This window comes from Littorina saxatilis, linkage group LG11, assembly GCF_037325665.1.
Source record: "Littorina saxatilis isolate snail1 linkage group LG11, US_GU_Lsax_2.0, whole genome shotgun sequence".
In the NCBI taxonomy this organism is placed as follows: domain Eukaryota; kingdom Metazoa; phylum Mollusca; class Gastropoda; order Littorinimorpha; family Littorinidae; genus Littorina; species Littorina saxatilis.
In genome coordinates this window covers 12,902,825-12,924,446 of record NC_090255.1, presented here as the reverse complement: position 1 = coordinate 12,924,446, position 21,622 = coordinate 12,902,825, and the positions used below count along the sequence as shown (strand labels likewise).

General features: G+C 40.4%; 3 long non-coding RNA genes across 3 annotated transcripts; 1 reads left to right on the top strand and 2 right to left on the bottom strand.

The window, feature by feature from the left end:
* The first annotated feature begins 6,225 nt into the window (after positions 1 to 6,225).
* Positions 6,226 to 7,937, top strand: LOC138980764 (uncharacterized). The gene is made up of 2 exons (XR_011460437.1): positions 6,226 to 6,790; positions 7,284 to 7,937. It is a non-coding gene; the product is annotated as an uncharacterized lncRNA (long non-coding RNA).
* A 373-nt stretch (positions 7,938 to 8,310) lies between these two features.
* Positions 8,311 to 10,934, bottom strand: LOC138979781 (uncharacterized). The gene is made up of 3 exons (XR_011460130.1): positions 10,841 to 10,934; positions 10,458 to 10,538; positions 8,311 to 10,022 (listed from the first exon to the last, which is right to left on the bottom strand). It is a non-coding gene; the product is annotated as an uncharacterized lncRNA (long non-coding RNA).
* Positions 10,935 to 16,530: 5,596 nt separating this feature from the next.
* LOC138979780 (uncharacterized) lies at positions 16,531 to 21,143 on the bottom strand. The gene is made up of 2 exons (XR_011460129.1): positions 20,360 to 21,143; positions 16,531 to 18,228 (listed from the first exon to the last, which is right to left on the bottom strand). It is a non-coding gene; the product is annotated as an uncharacterized lncRNA (long non-coding RNA).
* Between the last annotated feature and the right edge of the window lie 479 nt (positions 21,144 to 21,622).

Below are 21,622 nucleotides of genomic sequence, written 5' to 3'. Positions count from 1 at the left end.
GTCTCTGTGTGTGCATTTTCCTGTTTTCCCTTGTCTCTGTGTGTGCATTTTCCTGTTTTCCCTTGTCTGTGTGTGTGCATTTTCCTGTCTTCCCTTGTCTGTGTGTGTGCATTTTCCTGTTTTCCCTTGTCTCTGTGTGTGCATTTTCCTGTTTTCCCTTGTCTCTGTGTGTGCATTTTCCTGTTTTCCCTTGTCTCTGTGTGTGCATTTTCCTGTTTTCCCTTGTCTCTGTGTGTGCATTTTCCTGTTTTCCCTTGTCTCTGTGTGTGCATTTTTCTGTTTTGTGCATTTTCCTGTTTTCGCTTGTCTCTGTGTGTGCATTTTCCTGTTTTCCCTTGTCTCTGTGTGTGCATTTTCCTGTTTTCCCTTGTCTCTGTGTGTGCATTTTCCTGTTTTCCCTTGTCTCTGTGTGTGCATTTTCTTGTTTTCCCTTGTCTCTGTGTGTGCATTTTCCTGTTTTCCCTTGTCTCTGTGTGTGCATTTTCCTGTTTACGTGCCTGTATGCCCGTCTGTCTGTCTGTCTGGCTGGCTGTCTGGCTGGCTGTCTGGCTGTCTGTCTGTGACTGTCTGTGCGAGTGTGAATGTATGCATCTGTGTGTGCGCCAGTGTTTATCTGCGTCTGGAGTAGAATTATGGCGTTCAATAAATGAACAAAAACCCGACAAAGTTTGTTCTAGGAGTAAAAGAAACAAAAAGCATATTGTTGTCTTGTATGACATGCTTAGTTTGTATAGCAAAGTTACGTTAAGTTACTCATGTCACAGTACCTTTCAATTTGAGAAATTATACGACTCGTCAAATGTACACATTCTTTGAATAAAACGCCATATTCATTCAACTCGGCACGGGAACCTAAGCGTCATTTGTCGATACACTCCCTGCATAAACGTTTCATTCAGAATACAGAGTACAGAATATTTTATTGCCCAGAGTTCTCCTTGAATGCTGTGGTTAAAAGGGAATGCACGCATGCTCACTATGACATAGATATGCTAAACTGAACACTCAACGAGCTAGATAAATTGAAATAAACGCTCAAACATAATTCAAAAATGAAGCTATTCAGTTCCACCTACAGAAAGACAACACAAGCAACACACTTTTTTCTGATTGTCTCTCTTTCAGAATTTTTAATTTTGCACATTCAAATCATGACACGATAAAGAAACAAGGTTCAAGTTCACGTATTGATATGAAACGGTAGCTCAGTTGGACTTGTGATCGGAAGGTCGCAGGTTCGAATTCGGGCCGGGACGGACACGGGTCAACTTTATGTGCAGACCCAGAGACGGAAGCCATATCCCACCCCCGTGTCACCACAATGGCACACAAAAGACCTTGGTCATTCTGCCATACGTGCAGGTGGCTGAATACACCTAAACACGCAGACACCTGGGTAGCGCGACTCTGTTGCTGCTAGCTTTCCACTGGGAGGAAGCGACCCGAATTTCCCAGCGATGGGACAATAAAGTAATGAAAATGAAAATGAAAAAAAAGCCCGGACAACCAAAGGTTCAGTTATTGCAAATAATGCTGTCATGTCAGTATACCGATTTTAATTGTAACTGTCTAAATTTGGCTTATATCCTTGAACCTCATAATCAACATATTCATCAGAACAGTGTCAAAAAGATGCCTGGGTGTAACAGCAGTGCGGTCAATTTAAATTGTAGATGGAACATCAACCCCTACTCAAACGTGAAGGCTATTCTGGTGTTCGTTTGATGATTCACCTAATGTCATTTGGAAACAATACAGCATAGTTATAGCGTTTGATGGTGGTTTTGTTTTGTTGGTCCATTTGTTATTTGATTGAAAATCAGTAAACAAGAGTTGTAGGTTATTGGAACCATCGACGATGTACATGTATAATACAACTCCATGCGCAAAATAGAACGATGCCTCAACAATTCGAAACCGATAGACTGCTAAAAGAATACAAAGATTCATAGCTTTATTGTCGCATAACACATGTCGCATTCGACGAACTCACCCCCCCCCCCCCACACACACACACACACACACACCCACACACAAATAAAGAAAGGAAAAAAAAGAATAAATAAATAGATAAAATAAAATAAACAAAAATAATAATAATAATCTGCAACTACCAGTTACAAAGCAAAAACAAAACATCAAAATCGATACTGCTCAACCTGTTGCATCGCATTAAAAAAATAGTATCGTATGCATGCGTAAGGTTAATGTTCTCATGAGTTTCATTTTAAGCTCGGGTTTACAACGGTAGGCTACGTTTGAAACTCAGTGCGATGTCAAACTAACACATAAAAATGCACCTGCTCATTGAATTATACCGCCATACTAGCGCCAAAACTGATAATGACAATATATTATACTGATGACGGGTAGAAGGTTAAATAAGGTTTTCAGTTTCATGTCCAGCTCGGAATGGGCCGTTCATTTCTCAGAGACACTCGATTTGATCTTATATTAGCACTCAAGCGTTCACATGCTGAGTAATGACGGCATACTAGCGTTAAAAGTGACAATTACAAATAAAAATATTACTGATGACGGGTAGAAGATTAACGTTTTGAGTTTCATGTCCAGCTCGGAACGGGCCGTTCATTTCTCAGTGACACTCGATGTGATGTTATACTAGCACTCAAGCGTTCACATGCTTGGTGAGTTATGACAGCATGCTAGCGCCAAAACTGATATGGCAAAGTATTACTGATGACGGGTAGAACGTTAAGGTTTTGAGTTTCATGTCCAGCTCGGACTGGGCCGTTCATTTCTCAGTGACACTCGATGTGATGTTATACTACATGTAGCACTAAAGCATTCACCTGTTCAATGAGTCATGACGCAATACTATCCCCAAAACTGATAATGGCAGAATATTACTGATGACGGGTTAATGTTTTCAGTTTCATGTCCAGCTCGGAATGGGCCGTTCATTGCTGACATTCGATGTGATGTTATACTTAGCATTAAAAGCGTTTACCTGCTTAATGATTTATTACAGCATACTAGCGCCAAACGTGACAATTACAAATAATACTGATAGCGGGTAGAAGGTTAACGTACTGAGTACCATGTTCAGCTCATCCTAGACGGCTCATTTCGGACACACAATGCGTTGTAAAACTAGCCCCAAAACGTTTACCTGCTAATAAAGTTATGATGACATACTAGTGCCAACAGTGATCATTTCAAATATTACTGATGGTAGGTATAAAGCTAAGGTCAACGTTCTGAATGTCATGTTCAGCTCTGTTTTGGACCGTTAAATTCTGACACTTATACTATTGTTAAAATGTTAAACCAGCACTAACAAATTCACCTGCTTATTGTGTCGGCATATTAGGTCAATACGTCGCTTGCGACCCACGCCAACCGAAAAGAAACACACACCTGAACAATTCTTTCACAATTTCCATGTGGACTCGTACGCGACATGATTGTGTTATGTAACGTGGCGTTAAAACTTGTCAATCTACTCCGATCATTCACACAAAGCAACAGAAGAAAAGGTTCCTAGTTCAAGAAATATCAGCGAGCCCTCTCAAAATCAGCATTCATTACCCATCCACCGCACTTAGTTTCTCACGGACACAAATTCCGGACGTTTTCATGAGCGTTAGGCGGCCCCTCTCTTCGACCTTCAGTACTGTTTGAGTGTATTAGACGGTTAGAAACTAGAGAAAAATTTATACGAAAATCACATCCTCCACTTAGCGAATATGCTCGACCACACAAACACTACACAGGAGAGTTCGTGAATACGCACAGTCACACAAATACCGCACGATGAAGACTTTTGAATTTGTGCAGCCATAAAATACCTCAAGACAGACATGTAAATAGCCTCGGAGATTGTGAATCACACAAAATACCTCACGAAGACATCTGCGAGTATGCACAACGACCCAAACACCACAAGAAATAGATTGTGAATATTCACAGCAACACAAATACAATCCAAAAGAACGCACTGTTGACGTCTACGACAGAAATCTAACAACAACTCGTACTGTACACCTCACTCTTTACAACGAACCAGCTATTCAAACCTTTGCGGTCGTAGCCTAAACAGTTTCCCGCAATGATAAAATCGTTGAGAAAAAACTTGCAAAGAAAATGAGCCACACCTGAGGCTGTTACGTGTTTTGATGCAGCGCGAAATCTTCATCAGAAAGGGATTAATTCAACGCCCCATAATAGAACCCATACGCGGAATGGAAGAAACGAGCTACTGTACAGTACACACACCCCCATCTGCGTTGTAAAAACTTAACACGGGTTACCCACAGAAAGGAAGATTTTAGCTTACAGACAGAGAATCCTCACAAACCGTGAAAAAGCGAAACGTCAGTAAGGAGATTTAACCAAGCGTGACATTCCGAAACTGGTTTCTAACAAGCGTGTCTGTTCCCTACCTGATATTTACTGTACAGTCTTGTATCTACCTCGCACGGTTTCGAATTCAGGCCGGTGTCACAGGATATTTCGGAACCAGTTTATCCTGGCCCTGGTGGCAGGGTCAACTTTATGTGCAGACCCCGAGACGGAAGCCATGTCCCACCCCCGTGTCACCACAGTTGCACGTAAAAGACCTCGGTCATTCTGCCATAAGTGCAGATGGCTGATACCACCTAAACACGCATACACTTGTGTATCTCGTCAAAAGCCATGAGGGCGTAAAACTCGAATCATATAACCCATAAATTGTCCTCAAGCTAGAGGCGAAATACTCAGCCTGTAGGACATAAAGCATTCTCTCTTTCCATCTACATCGCTTACTCTGGAAGCGGGTGCCTTAAATACGCGGTCGCTAAGTAACGTTGACAGCTTATAATGGCATAGAAAGTGTAAATGAAATGACACGGGAATGAATGTTTTAGTTGGGGTACGAAAACGGGTGCAATGATGTTTTTGCCGAGTAAATGAATTGACTACGAATAAATTGCGACCTACGTTTTATACGTTTGACTGTGTGGGTGTTCATCGATATTGTGTGATTCCATACATAGCGCAACATGGGGGGGGGGGGGGGGGGGGGTCGGATAGAGGAATAGAGGGGTAGGGGGGGGGGGGGGGTAGTGGGTAGTGGGGAGATCGGGAGTAGGTAGTAGGAACGTAGGTGCATGCTTTCTTCTCAATGTGTAACCTAAACTTATGATCGGGATTTACCGATTTCTTCGCAAGAATGGGGAAAGTGAGAGGATTGTTGACATACCAAGATGATAAAGGGCACTCGATCCAATCGAATATCTCTCACCTGCATTCCATTCGTGTCTTCAAGTTCAGCAAATCTTGGTCAAGACACAGTGTGTTTGTTTACCACAGTCAGTGAAATATTACACTCGAGTTCGGGATTAGGCTAAGTCTCCGTTTGAGTACTATACTGTGTGCACGCTTACAAACAGATGTACATACAAGTACACACGCACGCTGACACGCACGCACAACCGCACACTCGTTCCCTTCCACCACGCATGTATATCATATTCTGTGTTTGTTTGTCTGTCTGTTTGTCTGTCTGTCTGTTTGTCTGTTTGTCTGTCTGTCTGTCCGTCTGTCTGTCTCTCTGTCTCTGTCTCTGTCTCTCTGTCTCTGTCTCTCTCTCTCTCTCTCTCTCTCTCTCTCTCTCTCCATAGCCACATCGACGGTTCTAATTCTCCCAAACGCAGATAGGCACCTCCACACAAGCACATGACAGTGTTTGGAAGTTGGCACGTTGTTTGACGGAGATAGGGCACCTGTCAATATCGGGGAATGAAAAGATCGAGCAGAGTTCACTAGTTGATCGCGACGAGCATTTTTGTTTCTATGCGTGCATACTCTACAACGTAGGTTGAATGTTAAAATATACATTTGTCTATGTTATTTGGACATATCATCGATTAGAGAGAATGAATAATAGACAAAGTTAAACGACAAAAGTCATTAATACCTGTTGCGTACCGAGGGTGTTTTTCAAGAGTTTCTGTTCAGAGATACGCCAACAGTTATGTTTCTAACAAGATGCACCATAGTCACCTTGCAAATTTGAGAAAGGCTTTTTGGTGGGGTAGTGTTTCTGACTAATAGCGAGCATAGAGGGGGCCGTCAACCAGTTTCAATCCCTCTCCCCCTGCACCCGTCTCAAAGAGATGGAGGGCGACGGAAGGGCAGGTTCGCTGAGCTCTCTCTCTCTCTCTCTCTCTCTCTCTCTCTCTCTCTCTCTCTGTCACGATCTAGTGACAGGGATCAAGCATAGATGTGTATTGACAGGATCGCCAACTCGTTGCGCGCGCTCAGCAAGTAGCGGAAAGCGGAAAAGACGATTTTGACAGTAACTTTACTTCCGGTGCAGTCTTTCAACACATGGAGAAGAAGGAGAATTTCGAAGGGGAGGTGGAGTTTGTGGCTGAGGTATGTGAAAAGCAAACAAACCAATACAAAAAGATCATTGCTGATGATTGAAATGAGTCATGTGAATCAACAATAAAGATTCATTGTGGACGGCACGTCATTATTTTTGTTTTTAACACTTGAAACGCGAGAGCATCTGACACACTGGTAAATCCGAAGCTGTGCACGCAAGCTGATCAGCAGATCGTTTTTCTGCAGATATCTCGCTCACATCGGCCACTATTTTAGCTCAGCGAACCGACAAATTTGCAACAGAACAATTTCTGAATGTTAGAAATTCGGCTGTAGATTTATAGATACCCTTTCTATTCCATGGTTGTTGTTTTTTCAGGGGGAAAGTACCGACATCTCAATCGCTGAAAAGATGACAGCATCACCACACAAAAAACTGCAAGAATTGCCAAAAGTAAGTAAAAATATTGACAGATCTATGTAAAAGACTATGAAAATTTAGAACTGGAACAACAGATATTCAAGAAATAACCGATAAGTGATATATTATAACTGAACCATTGATTGATTTGAATACTACATCATGCATGGAAGTTAAAAATGGTGCAGGAACTGGTCAGATCAACACATCAAAAAGATCAGTGCAATATATTTGTTTTCTCTCCCCTCTAGCATAATTCTGTTTTGATATATATGCTTGATGTCTTCTGTTGTTTTTAAATTCATTGTCACTTCTAAATTGCATGCTTTATTGCAGAACGCTTGTTCTTTCTGCCTTTCACCGGAGTTCAGAGAGCTTGTCGACCTATTCTCCACCAAATCGTTCAACTTCAAACGTCTATCAACTGCCATTAATTAGCTATCATCCAGCTATTTGTATGGACAGTTAGACTTATTTCTCTAGAAATTTAGTTTTACTAAGGGTTTATTGTTCTGCTTTTTTTCAGACATACCGTCCCGCACCAGAATTGCCAGAGGTTGTTGCAACTACAACTTTGAAGAACTGTGTCGTGATGTACAGCAGCTTCCCGAGTCGTGGTACCTCGCGAAGAACGAGGTGAACCAGGTGGTTAAGGTTGTTGTGCTGGAGCCTGGAGGCCAGCTTGGTTAAGGTTTGACTTTGACTCAGCATTTTCAGTGATTTTTCTACGCAGCTGATGGTGTTTGGATTTAAAGTGTAAAGGAAAAAGCCCCCCCCCCCGAAACAGCGTGCTGCAGTTTAGACTGGCTTGGCGACAGTGTTGAATTGAGTGACAAGTAACATTTTCAGTAAATCGCTTTGTGTTACAATTATTCAACACCAATTCTGAGCCAAGAGAATGATTTTTTTTCATTTGGAATGTTGTGTTTTATAGGTTAGGTGTGGAAATTTGGATTTGACTGTAAAGCTCTTTAGCAGAGAATGTAAATAAACTTGACCAAGAAATTATTGCGACAAATTTCAAACTCCCAAATTAAAGCATTGATTAATTCCCGTTAATTAATTAATTAAATTAAATGTCACAAGAATTTATGCTTTAATTTGGGTGCAACATGTTGAAACTTTGTTTGAGAATGTATCTACTTCATTGATTAAATATATGCATGTGTATAAATAGGAATCTTTCTTGTGTCAAATTGTGTGAATTGAGACTGAGTCAGTGAGTGAGATAGTGAATGTTGGTACATTACAGGGCCGGACTAAGCAAAGAGGAGGGGGGGGGGGGCGGAGGGGTTGCCAATGGTGGTCCAGGGGGATGTTCCTCTGCCCCTTGTGGGGGTCAGGGGGCGACGCCCCCTTAAGCTGAAGGGTAGGTCATATTCTGAGATAGGAAAATGGTCGCTCCTTGCATGAAACGGCATAAAATAAACAATAATACATTTTTTTTAAATAAGTGAGGTACATGTTTAGGCTAGGGGGGGTTGCGCAACCCCCATAACCCCCCCCCCCCCCCTGGTAGCCCTAGTCCGGCCCTGCATTAATTGTCACTGTATGGTGTGTGTGTGTGTCACTGTGACCAAAGATACATATGCTCTATTTGAGTTCATACAACTTCCAATTCCATTCAAACGTTAACAAAGTGTTGCTTTCTTTCTTTCTTTATTTGGTGTTTAACGTCGTTTTCAACCATTCAAGGTTATAACAAAGTGTTGCTGGTATGCGACTGAACATGTTCTATTAGGAAAGCAAAGCAAATTCCAGTGTACATAGTGGTCAACATAAAAACAATCAGACGCATCGATGCAAGACATTTATCAAGTGGCTGACAATTGATTTTGAAATAAAACTTGTTTGCAAAATATCTTGCTGTCAAAATTATATCTTGAACAAGTACACAAAGGAATTAGGTTTGAACCATAGCAAAATGAATATGTTTCAAATTTTCATGTTGCAGACTTAAATTTACATGGACTCATGAAAATACAGAACAGGCACTGAACAAGCCATGTGATACAATACTGAACCAAATACTGAAATAGGAAGAGAAGTACATTTTAACGACAGCAGATTTTAACACCAAAAATCGACACCTAAGACAACAATCAAGAAGTTCAAATTCAATGTACATGCACTTGATCAGATAGGATAGTTTGTACTGCATGAAGAAAGATCATACACAACACACTACAGAGATCCTTCCTGATTGTTCTCAACATTGTATGTTTTCAGCTTTTTCCTCAGTCTTTTCTTTCCATGTACATTTCATTTTGTCCATCATTGTCTTCAGTTTGTGGTGGAGTCTTATTTAAAAAAAACCAGAACATTTTGCAAAGTGTCTTCTTGAACAGCTTGTGAAAGATCAAATGAATACAAAGTGTCATAAAAACACACCGGAACAGCATCACTGTTCCTGCATGGTTCAATAAAGTCATCTGCTTTTGCCTGTGTGTTGATGCACAGGTTTCACAGAAAATATGTTCCATGGACATCAAATCACCAAAGGGAAGTAATCGCTCTTTATGCATACGACATGTGTAATAGATTAAGCGAGAGTTGTACGGAACCTTTTCTCCTGGCACGAGAGGATGAAAGTCGCTTGTATATTTCAATGCTTGTTATTCTCTCAGGTGCCAGGAGAAAAGGTTTTGTACAACTCTCGCTTACTCTATTACACAGTCATGTCGTATGAATAAAGAGCAATTACTTCCCTTTGGTTATTTGATATCATCAACGCTTTGCCTCATTCTGTTTAAGATTTCTGCTTTGTGTTGCATGGACAGACACATCTGCAATACATTGGGCTTGACAAAGGTCAGTTTGCCCTTGTTCAGCATGCTTGTCATGTCAGGGGTGGTTTCACTCTCTTCACTGTAGAATTCAGGTGCGCAAGTCAGGGCTTCCAAACACTGCAATTTCTCATCTCTGTACGCACTCTTTTGGAGACACCAAACTCTCTGTTTTAGCTTTTTGGCAACACATACTCCAACATACTTTGCATTGTACTCTTCATCCTCTTTGATTTCTAATGCACTTACTGGTTCCCTAGTTTTTCTTCATAGGCCTTTAAGACACCAACAGTATAAACATGTGAAGGCAATCCAGGCTGAAACTGCAGGGGATACTGTCAACTCAGTAATGCCTGAATGCTGGGTTGAAAAAGCAGAGTAGTACCTGGCCCACGCCTTCTCCTTGGCAGCATTCCCAACCTTGCCTCAGGGAACTAGGCAGTCATGAAGAAGCAGAAGTTTCTCTTCCAGATCTGCACCTAAAACACAGAAAATAAAATATTATAATTAAAACAACACACAAATATAGCAGAAATCAACCCAAGAGTGAAACTGAAGATGTAGATGCATGCACACAATCAAAACCAACAACACACGACAACCCAAAACTACACTTTACATGAATGGATGTGAACATATTAAATTGTGTATTCCATTTGTCGTTATAGACCGTGTTGACAAACCACTTTCATGAATCCTTATCATGTCTTACAACTATGACATGTGCTATTAATGATCCTAAAAAACACATGAAATATTGTAGTGGCAGGCATGTACCTAAAATATTTGTAAACAGTAGCCTCTCTGTGCAACGAAGCAGTATTTTTGCTCGAAAACTATGAATGAAAGTGATCTTTCAGGTACTGGGACTTTGCAAGCTGATTTTTTTTATACCGCCTTACTCAAAAACTTACTTTTCAATTACTGAATTGGTCGACAAGCCCTCTGAGCTCCGGTGAAAGGCAGTTGTCATTCTTGATAGATGCACAAGCGTTCTGCAATAAAGCATGCAATTTAGAAGTGACAATGAATTTAAAAACAACAGAAGACATCAAGCATATATCAAAACAGAATTATGCTGGAGGGGAAAGAAAACAAATATATTGCACTAATCTTTTTGATGTGTTGATCTGACTTCAGTTCCTGCACCATTTTTAACTTCCATGCATGATGTACATTCAAATCAATCAATGGTTCAGTTATAATATATCACTTATCGGTTATTTCTTGAATATCTGTTGTTCCAGTTCTAAATTTTCATAGTCTTTTACATAGATCTGTCAATATTTTTACTTACTTTTGGCAATTCTTGCAGTTTCTTTTGTGGTGATGCTGTCATCTTTTCAGCGATTGAGATGTCGGTACTTTCCCCCTGAAAAAACAACAACCATTGAATAGAAAGCAGGGGTGAGTTTTGGCGCTCGCCCGCTCGCCCGCGGCGACTTCAAATCGCGTCGGGCGAGTTCGAAATTCCTCTGAAATCGCCCGCCGGGCGAGTTCAAATTTTGCTGAAGTACAAAGTCGTTAGGCAACGTAGTCAATCGGAACGGCCGGCGAACAAATATCTCTGCGGGCGATCTCAAAATCTGTCACTTCTCTACTGCCCACTCATCCCCCCCCCCCTTCCCCCCACTTTGAGGACTCAGGACTACCACCAATCAATGTCAGACACATTGGCTAGACAGCTACCCCCCTCCGCCTCACTTGACCGTGTCATCACCCCTCCAGTGCCACGAGCCGCTGGCGATTGCATCAGCAGTCAAACGAATAGTTAAACCCCCCCTCCGTCCCCCCTCTTTGCGCTATTCACTTCACCCCCTCTCTGATCTTATCCTGCGCTCACCAATCCTTCAGAGACTTTCACATGTTGTAAAACAGTTTCCTCTCAGATAAAAACTCGGTCATTGACCCCGAGTAAGAAGGTCAGTGTCTCGACAGGCAGCTGTGTTCAGATTGCAAGTAACGGTCATTGACCCAGGTCTCAAGGCCAACCAGCTTTTACAATGCATCTGCCTTTGATCTGACCGCCCATCCAGAGCAAACATCCCCCTTGCCCTCTGTATTTTTCCTTTGATGTGCCTGCTATGTACCACTGATCCAGTTTCTGGGAAATGTATATAATTATGTCATTGACTGCAGGGATACTCATTGAGACCGTTTTCCCAAATATGTTAACACCAGCTTTGCTGACCAACTTAGTACAAGTAGTGACAGTACTACTGCTGTCAATTATTTCCCTTCAACTAAGGAAGTAAAAAAAACCACCCAGATCCACTATATAAAGAAGAAAAGACAGACCTTCAACAATAGGACAAGGGATGCAACTCTGCTGAATCAAAAGCATAAAGATCACCTGTGAACAATTCTAGGATCAGGAAATCTGAACATCTGTTTGTTTTCATTAGGAAATAGAAATGAAATGTAATGCTTTTGATTATTTATGACTTAAGCTGTGGTAAATTTGGCTGGTATGCAACTTTTACAGTAATATTAATAACACAGACATAAAGAAAAAGAAACAAAACAAGAAAGCAACTTAGAAAAATGTTTTGTTTGTAGTCAGTTTTTTATACTTGGTTTTATACAACAAAAAACATAATTTAAATTAAAAAAAAATGCTGATTTACTCTTTTGTAGTGTGTGTTTATGTGGTAAGTAAAGTTCCATAGTAAATTACTTTGTAAATTGTGTGGTTGGGGTACATAAAGGGGGTAACTTTTAGTGAGGTTTAGTGTGTGATTGTGTGACAGGGTGTGAATGTGGTTTTGATTTCTTGTTTCTTTGTGGCGGCTTTTATTTTAAATTCTTTATTAAAACAAGGTTAATTATCATTATATTAAAACATAGCATTTTAGTCATCAAGTTTTCTGTGTGTTTGTGGTAGTTATTAGTAGTGCAAATCCACATGTATGCATTATAAGTATGAATGTACGTCTTTTGTGTATGTGGTTAGCAAGCGACGAGCCGCTGGGGCGGTTGTAAGAAATCCCGGCAAGTTGGGGGCCGGTTGGGATTTGGGGGGGCCGGTTCAATTTTTGACTTACCGGCCCCCCTGGCCGGTAGCAAAAAAAGTTAAGGTACACCCCTGAGAAAGGGTATCTATAAATCTACAGCCGAATTTCTAACATTCAGAAATTGTTCTGCTGCAAATTTGTCGGTTCGCTGAGCTAAAATAGTGGCCGATGTGAGCGAGAATTCTGCAGAAAAACGATCTGCTGATCAGCTTGCGTGCACAGCTTCGGATTTACCAGTGTGTCAGATGCTCTCACGTTTCAAGTGTTAAAAACAAAAATAATGACGTGCCGTCCACAATGAATCTTTATTGTTGATTCACATGACTCATTTCAATCATCAGCAATGATCTTTTTGTATTGGTTTGTTTGCTTTTCACATACCTCAGCCACAAACTCCACCGCCCCTTCGAAATTCTCCTTCTTCTCCATGTGTTGAAAGACTGCACCGGAAGTAAAGTTACTGTCAAAACCTCTCGCAGCCGCAGACGGGAGTTCGAAACAGGGCCAGCGTTGGCGCGCGCGCAGAGTTGGCGATCCTGTCAAGGGATATCTATGGAACAAGTAAGTGTCACTCGGTGGGGTGCCTTCTCTTGGTTAATTACGATAGAAAGCGCCTGTGCGTGAGACGGGGCTACGGCAGAGTTTTGCTGACAGCGCAGAACACGGATATTATGTCGCACGGATTTCACTGGGGTGATTTCTGCTGTCGAAGCAGAACTCAACTATATGTGACAAGGTTAGTCACGTGTTTTCGTCAAGGTTGTCTGTCTGAGACATGATAACTGGACACTTGACAATCAGCGGCAATAGGAGAAGGGTCGGTGTCTGCGTCCTTAGAGTATGATGGTTTTCATCACGACTAGATATTTCACTTCTATCTACGTGCCGGTCTGCTAGCACAGTTAGGGCTCTAAAGGAACTTCAACGAGATACCACCTTTTCGCTGTTACATGTTTGCTGAGGACGAGTCGTCAATTTCTCTTCGCCGTGCGGGGATGGTCTTCACCGCATAAAGTATTCGGCAAGAGGTTGGATGGTGTGTCACTGTTGACGAACAGAGGCCATTCCAGGGAGGAAGCGGTTTTTGCTTCCATGAGAGTGCTACATTCATAGGCTTTTTGAGGTAATAAATCATTATTTAACGCTGTTGACGAGTCTGTGTTTGTGGAATGAAATACTCTCTGTTGTTCTTTCCAGGTTAGCGCATAATTTGCTCTTTGTGACGCTAAAATACTAATCTGTATATGGTTTTTGCAGATATGGAGAGAAGGACGGAAAATGGCTGATTTGTTGTTGCAAAGAGTCCGTTTGTGCAGGCCCACGTGCTCGATGAGATATGTAAAGATGACATGTTTAAAGGTGGAGGTTGAGGGGTAGCTGGTATGTTTAGTGCACCGGTGCTTTCTGTTGCAGCCTTTCTATCTTCTGTTTGGCTGCCTATCTGCGGGACACTGCTAGCTGCAGACGCTGTAACCGGGATCTGATGTAACCAGCTAACCGGCTAACCAGCAAACCGGCTAACCAGCTAACCAGCGACTGGGTGCGGCGCCTGATGTCTCCACTTTTCCCTGCTTCGTAACAACGCCAGCCGGCACTACATTCTACGGAGCAGTTGTGGAGACTATGAACAAATTACAGGCCGTCCACCCAGTGGCAAAACAAAGCTAAGTGCACCATGTCTTTGCACCCCGTTGACCACCGTTGTCATCTTTTCTATTTGTGATTATATTCGAGTAGTGACAACGTGGGGTGTGTGACACCTGCATTAACTAGCACTTTTGGGCAGATCAGTTATATCTTCCTAACTTTACACGGGATCAGCGTGTTACTATAATTTTCTATATTCTAACTGGCATTTTGTCAGTGACCGTGTTATTTACGTTTTGAACTTAAAAGAACATTTTGGGAGTGAAGTCTCGAGGGAGGTGGCGAGTTATCAATCAATCAATCAATCAATCAATGACGCTTATATCGCGCATATTCCGTGGGTACAGTTCTAGGCGCTCTGCAGTGATGCCGTGTGAGATGAAATTTTATACGGCCAGTAGATTGCAGCCATTTCGGCGCATATTTACCTTTCACGGCCTATTATTCCAAGTCACACGGGTATAGGTAGACAATTATTAACTGTGCCTAAGCAATTTTGCCAGGAAAGACCCTTTTGTCAATCGTGGGATCTTTAACGTGCACACCCAATGTAGTGTACACGGGGGGTTATTACATAAACAGGCGTCTGAAACTTATACTTTTGTTGTTTCCATTAAATTGTATGACTGCGAGAGTGGATCGTGGTGTGGTTTAAAGTGTAACTAAACAGACATTTTGAAGTGTCAGCTTTACTGAATTGCTTTATGTTTTGTCCAAGTATAGACCTGTAGAAGCGATACTGGACGATTTTTCCAACGTTTACTGTGTTTTCTGATTTACTACGATTTTTTAAAAGTTTTGAACCCATTTCAGATTTACCTGATTATCTGTTCTTGATTTGATACTTCCAAAGAACAAGTGGTACTTTGAGTTCCGGTTTTATGTTTTAACCAATCAGAATTTGGTTCCTAAATAAAATCGTCTGCTGCCTGTCCCAGCAGAGTCGGCAACAAGCACTGCTTGCCACATGTGTGATGTTACCAACAGAAATAGCCATAAATTGGGCAAGGTAGCAATGTAAATGAATTGGATCTAACTAATGTGCTTGTACTGCATCTCTGGCCTTTGAATTCACTCCAAATGTACTGGCTCAGCGTGAGAGGCAACATCCTGTCGAAGTCGTAAGCACGAGGCTGACTGGGAGATTATTATTCGAAGAGCATGCTGAAACGGATTGTAAGTACAATATTTTACATGTTCTCGACATTTCTGTTGATCTTTCCTTAACTTTAATTGTTTCCTTGATTTAAAACCCTAGGGCTTGTATTTTCAGTTGTGATACTAAGCACGTATCTTTACCACAGTATCCGATCACTTCACACTTGAATTTTGGAATGATGAAGTGGAATTATTTCTGGATCTAATTTATTCCTTGTTCCCCCCCTCTCGATTCCTTTTTTCGCCACATATGTATTGTCGTGTGAGGGGGTAGATGCGTGTACTGGCTGATTTTTTTATTTATTTTTTTTTTACTTCGGTCAGATACAGATGATTGGAAAAAAAACTTGTCAAGGATTTCAGAATTTAATAGATCTGTTCGAAGTTTTTACGGGATGGGTCCTGTTACAATACAGACTGAATGTGCCCAAGATGAACTTTTGATTAAACATACACACACAAATGAATCTCTTGAGTTTGTTATACGGCGAATGTCCAGTTTCCACCACCACGTCTGTGGTATGTTTTTATACTGTTTGATTGAATAGACTGACGTGCATTCTCTCGCAAATGTGCGCGCGTGTGTGTTTGTCTGTGCCTCAGACTTATTAATCAAAGATGATGTTGCACATTGCAGATCTATGCGACAGGAGCAAGTGGACAAGACAGCTACATTTGTCTGAGCGAAGATCCAACGGTAAGCTCTTTTAGCCGAAGACAGCGAGCCTGGGTGCATGCATGCAAGCTTCTATCATGTTCGTGTGAGTGCTGCAGGGCTATTAGACGACTTTTCATTATTCTTGATTTGGAGATCCATGCAGGGTATTAGAAAGTGCAGAATATACACGTTTGAACAAATACGATGTGTGTTTGCTCTGAAAAAAAGAAAAGACGCAACAAACAAACATTGTATTTGTTTAAAGTATCACAAATATTTATTACCTGTATCTGCATGTTTTGATAATGATGAAGGGTAAATTACTTTGACGTGTGCTTTTTTTTTTTTAACCACACTGATAACGAATGATAGAAACACAGACACACTTAATAACATATCCACAAAAATTGTAACAATAAATGTAAGCTGAACAATGCCTGCAACACATTTCAGGCCTCAGAAGGAAGTAATTATGAGATTCAGACAGAGAGAGAAAGCCCAACACGAAACCAGTTGTGACATTTTTTATTTCATTATGTAATATTAAAAACACGACAACAACGTATTTCCTGTACTTAGTTTCGTGCAATTATGGATTGCATAGTATGTGACTATGTCTAATTGAGTGGCATAAAGAGGCACAGTTGCATGAAAAACCAACTCGGATCTTGACTAGGATCAGGATTTTACATGGACACAACCTAGAATTTAACATCCTGGGGGGAGGGGGGTACTGCGCCTTTCACATCAAGATGTAAAGATCTATTTTAAATAATACTTATTAGAAGGGAACAAAATCAAACAAACTACAACAATCGTTCTGAGGGGAGAGAATTACCTCTTCCGAAGAAATTACCTCCCTTGCTTTTCTTGTCGTGACTTATGTAGAGTAAAGTGAATAGAAAGTGAATCAGTCAGTAACAAAAAAAACCACAACATTTCTTAAGATCAATGAGGAGTCTTGAAGTATTTGTCAATGTTAATCTTGTATGCATAACAAACAATATATTACGGATTGATAATTAAAGAAAATCGTCTCTTCTACAGGGTTGACCCCCCTAAAAAGGACACCCACAACCATGCAAATTACTTCTGCATCTGTTGAACCAATTATTTTATATATGGTATTCATTAACTTCAGTTTATGTTCTGCCTTTCCAATAAGTGGCAATTTTGTAAATTGAATGGTCTGACTTTTGTGCAATTTTAATTTTTTTCTCCAAATTCGGGGGTCGACTAAACAGAACGAGTTTTGACATTGAGCGGTAGCCATTTTTACCTAATTTAAACCCTTCAGGCTTTTACCTTTTTGATTATTTTGAATGTCTGAGTATGTAAAAACATCCCCTTCAATCCCCAGGCTATCGATGACCTGAAGAAAGCATGCAGTTACAGCTAGGTTCAGGCCAATCCTCAGACACGAAAGCGTTGGTGTCATTGGTGACGCAAAAGTTAGATAATTTAACCTACAAATTTGCCACTTTGTGAACTGCACATGCATAAAATCAAGTTTAAGTATGCTGAATATGAAGTTATCCAGTCAATTGGTGTAGAAGTTATAGCATTTCTGTCAGTTAACAGTATTTAAAATCTCTAAAGTAAAATCTGACATATTCGAAAGTTTTGCATAAACACCCAGACAATTTTTACGATACTCTCCTAAGCTTCTCCACTTCTCAGCCCTGTCTTGGAAATGAATTCAAATAAGGCAGTCAAAATAACTTAGTTTGGAGCACCCATCAATTAGAATAAGCATTAACTTTTGACAGAGGAAATATCTTCTACCGAAAGCTCTCCTGGTTTTATTCTACATTTTTCCTGCATAATGGTAACAAATTTAATGATAAATCTAAACAACGAAGTGACTGTGGTAAGATGAACAAAGTTTAAAAAAAACAAAGGATTACTGTAAATGGTTTACGAATCGAAATCTAAACAAGTTTTAATGATAAGTAAAATGATAAAAAAATAAAATTAAAAAAAGCTAACGTCCTCGCATTTGTCCAGAATTATTCCATGTTTAACATGGGAACAGAGGGATAATTGGTCTAAAGAATTTTTAAAAAAGGAGGGTTAGGGTAACCCTAACCCTCTTTGGACTATCCGTATGCAATGCCCGCTATAGGTGATGAAGACTTTTGTGGAAGCCATGGAAGAATGCATCGCTGTTGTGCTGGTTCAGCTTGAGGTCCTGTCCTAGCGAATATCCTGCACACACAAAAACACGACTTTTTAAGCCACTTATGTTGCATTCCGTGACATAGCTTTGTTAAAACCGTGTGCCTGATAATAATGACAGATTGTTGATATACATTTTTTTGTAAGACACCCCATATAATATTGTTTGACAATCTCTTTCAACATAGTTTACGAATCACCAATGTGTATACAAACGCAAATAACCCACAGGTCAATAAATTACTTTCCAGAGAGAGAGAGAGAGAGAGAGAGAGAGAGAGAGAGAGAGAGAGAGAGAGAGAGAGAGAGAGAGAGAGAGAGAGAGAGAGAGAGAGAGAGAGAGAGAGAGAGAGATAGAGAGAGAGAGAGAGAGAGAGATTAAAACTAGAAAATGTGTGCTATATAAAACAAGGATAATCACTGTCAAATCTTTGCTTGCACCTGCATGGTGTTTACTGCGCTATATACACAAACTGTTTTATTTCTTTTCTTTTTTTTGGGGGGGGGGGGGATGTTTTGTGATGAGGGTTTTTTCAAAGCCTTTACTGCTTTAGTCATTGAATCCACCCGACTTCGATTTATTGTTCAGTGATGGGTAATTGTGTGACCAACTATGTAAGTTAGTGATTGTTCTGGCTTCATACAATGACATTGCATTAATTTTATAAGTGTATGTGTGTGTGTTTCAGGCAAAAGCTGATATTACAGTCCTAGTTGTATGCAGTACCTCTGCTTCTTCGTTCAGGAATCAAAGTATACAATCTAACCGATTATTTTGTTCAATAATGTTCAGCTTACCATCCCGAAGAAGGCAGTAACGTGCCGAGATATTGATTATAGATATTAACGTACCTAACCTGGTTACTGGTGTGTTTTCTTTTTATTTCAATAATGTAAACGTGTGACAACTTGCAGGGTACTTGATGTTCAGAGCAATTTTTCTGGCAAAAGACCTTTCATGGATCAAAGAAAACTTTTGTCATGGTGCACAAGTCAATCAATTTGGTTGATAAATAATTTGTGCTGCATTTTCCCTGGTTCCAAAACGTAGTATGTATTACCACATGTCCTTACCTGTCATTGGCATCACATGATTCTCTGCAAGCAGTCTTTTGTGGAAATACGTCATTTAACACTTGCACTTATAGTAGGTGGCTGTGGAACGGTAGACATGCAACGACAACGAACAACAAAAGACAAAGTGTGGAGAACACTCATTTTTCTTAACATACGCTAAGTTTCTTTGAGAATGCTCCAAGTGAAAATCAGGGGTTCCTAGGCCTGATATCACAATTAAACAGCTTCTTCTCAGAATCAGGAGGGAAAAAACTGTTATATGGCGAGATGTCGTGACAAGAACAGACAGCAGCAGCAGCAACAACAACATTGCTAAATCGTCGCTTTAACAAAATTTCATGTTTAGCATCGCAGACAAAGCACGGCTACTGATCCGACCAAAGCCACACTTCATGCACGATGGGCACATTGTTATGGCCAGCTTGTTAACGTGCGCATTGTGTATGTTTTACATAGAATTGAATGTGTTTGTCGTTGTGTCTGTCATCTATCCTTGTCGTTTGATTTAGAATAAAGCAAACTTATTACAATGACGATTTTCTTCGGTTTTTGATGAAGGATTGGCATCAAGACTTTTCCTATTTTCCAACTCTGCCACCATACACTGGCCGTTCAGGTCTGCATGTCGACCACATGGTGTGTGATCAGATTTTTCGGACATGTTCACAATGCTTACATGACCACCAAATGGAAAATCAGTTGGTATTTGTTATGTTTTTGTGTTAGCACAATCTTCATACAAGTAAACAGAAACAGTTTTGTTGCAAACAGAGCCTTCATAAGAAAAAATGCTTCTAAGTCAAAATACATACCCCCTTTTTCGTATTGCGTAAAATATACCCATAAATTCTGGACATCATATTTTTATTTTTTTTCACAACAATGAAACCAAACTTTGGCATATGTTTTAGCAATATATTCACAATAAAACCTATGAGTTTGAAGGCTGCATCTTGCTTTGTTTATTTTTGAGAATTTTTTTGCAAACCCATGCAAATGGCCAGTTTCTGGGGAGAGACTGGGGAGATAATGGCCAGTATAGAAAGAGTTAATAAGTAAACTAATGTCAGAAGTAGGTATTTACCTTGTTTGCCTTCGCGTTCTTGATAGCCCGCTGCAGCATTTGTATCACTTCCCTTGACATTCAAAACGCCAATGTATTTCTGAAAGGAAAATAAAGATATTGACCGAAACATCACACAAGTGGTATATCATGCTAGGTTTTGTTTACAGTGCCTGTTCTACGACCACATCTGATTGTAATTTAAATAAAGAAAAACTGTATCCATTTATTACTTCTCTATTTGTGTGTGTTTGTGTGTGTGCAGGGGCGGATCACATCATTTTTAAGGGGGAGTTTCCAAATTTCTTTTAGGGACAATTTGACGACGCGAAGCGTTTAGTTGAAGACGCGAAGCGTTCAACCTCCTTGGGGGGGGTCCGACAAATGTTGATAAAAACAAGGAAAATGGATCAATCAGCCAAGAAACATCCCCTAATACACCTTCCAAAAAAGTAAATATATTAAGAAGAAAAATTTGAATCACAACAAGGACAATTGATCGATCTGGCGCAACCTGAGCAAACTAATTAGCCAACTTCTTTCCAAAATCGTCACTTAGAATACAAAGGCCGGCTCCTAAGTGGTCCGGAAACCCCGGAACCCCCCTCCGGATCCGCCCTGTGTGTGTGTGTGTGTGTGTGTGTGTGTGTGTGTGTGTGACCGATGACCTCTAAATTCTAATCGTTGCGTTTGCATGGTAATAAAGTTTTAATACTGGATATGCCCATGAAAAAATATCATTTCTTGTTCATGTCATTGTGTGTGTGTGGCCAGGACCGTGACTTCTGCTTGCCTCGACGTCTTCAGAAAAGACACAAAATGCCAGCAGGCGTATGTTCTTGGAGCACTCAGTATGCCGTCATCTGCAAACAAATAAATAAAAATTATTCAATTGTGTAAATAAAGAACAATCATTTTAACATTACAACAAAAAATTTATATAACTGTAGTCTCCACCAGAGACATCCACTACACTATCTTTAAATAAAACTGCCGTAAAAAATTGAAATACTATAAAACTTACCCCCACTCAGATCTATTTGGGATTATTCAAGTTTCAACCATGAAACGATGCCGGTTTGGACAGATCTGCTAGTTTGCCGCTGAAACTGAAATCAAAGGCGATCTTCAGAACTATTTCTAATCTTGTATTTGTGATTAATATAAAATACTGATCTTCCCAATAGAAGCTGATGTGTATACACATGACCAGGACAAGGTATTTTGTTACAGGGCATTTACGCAGACGTCGCAGTTCAAAATATCGTTTTAGATCTGATTTTG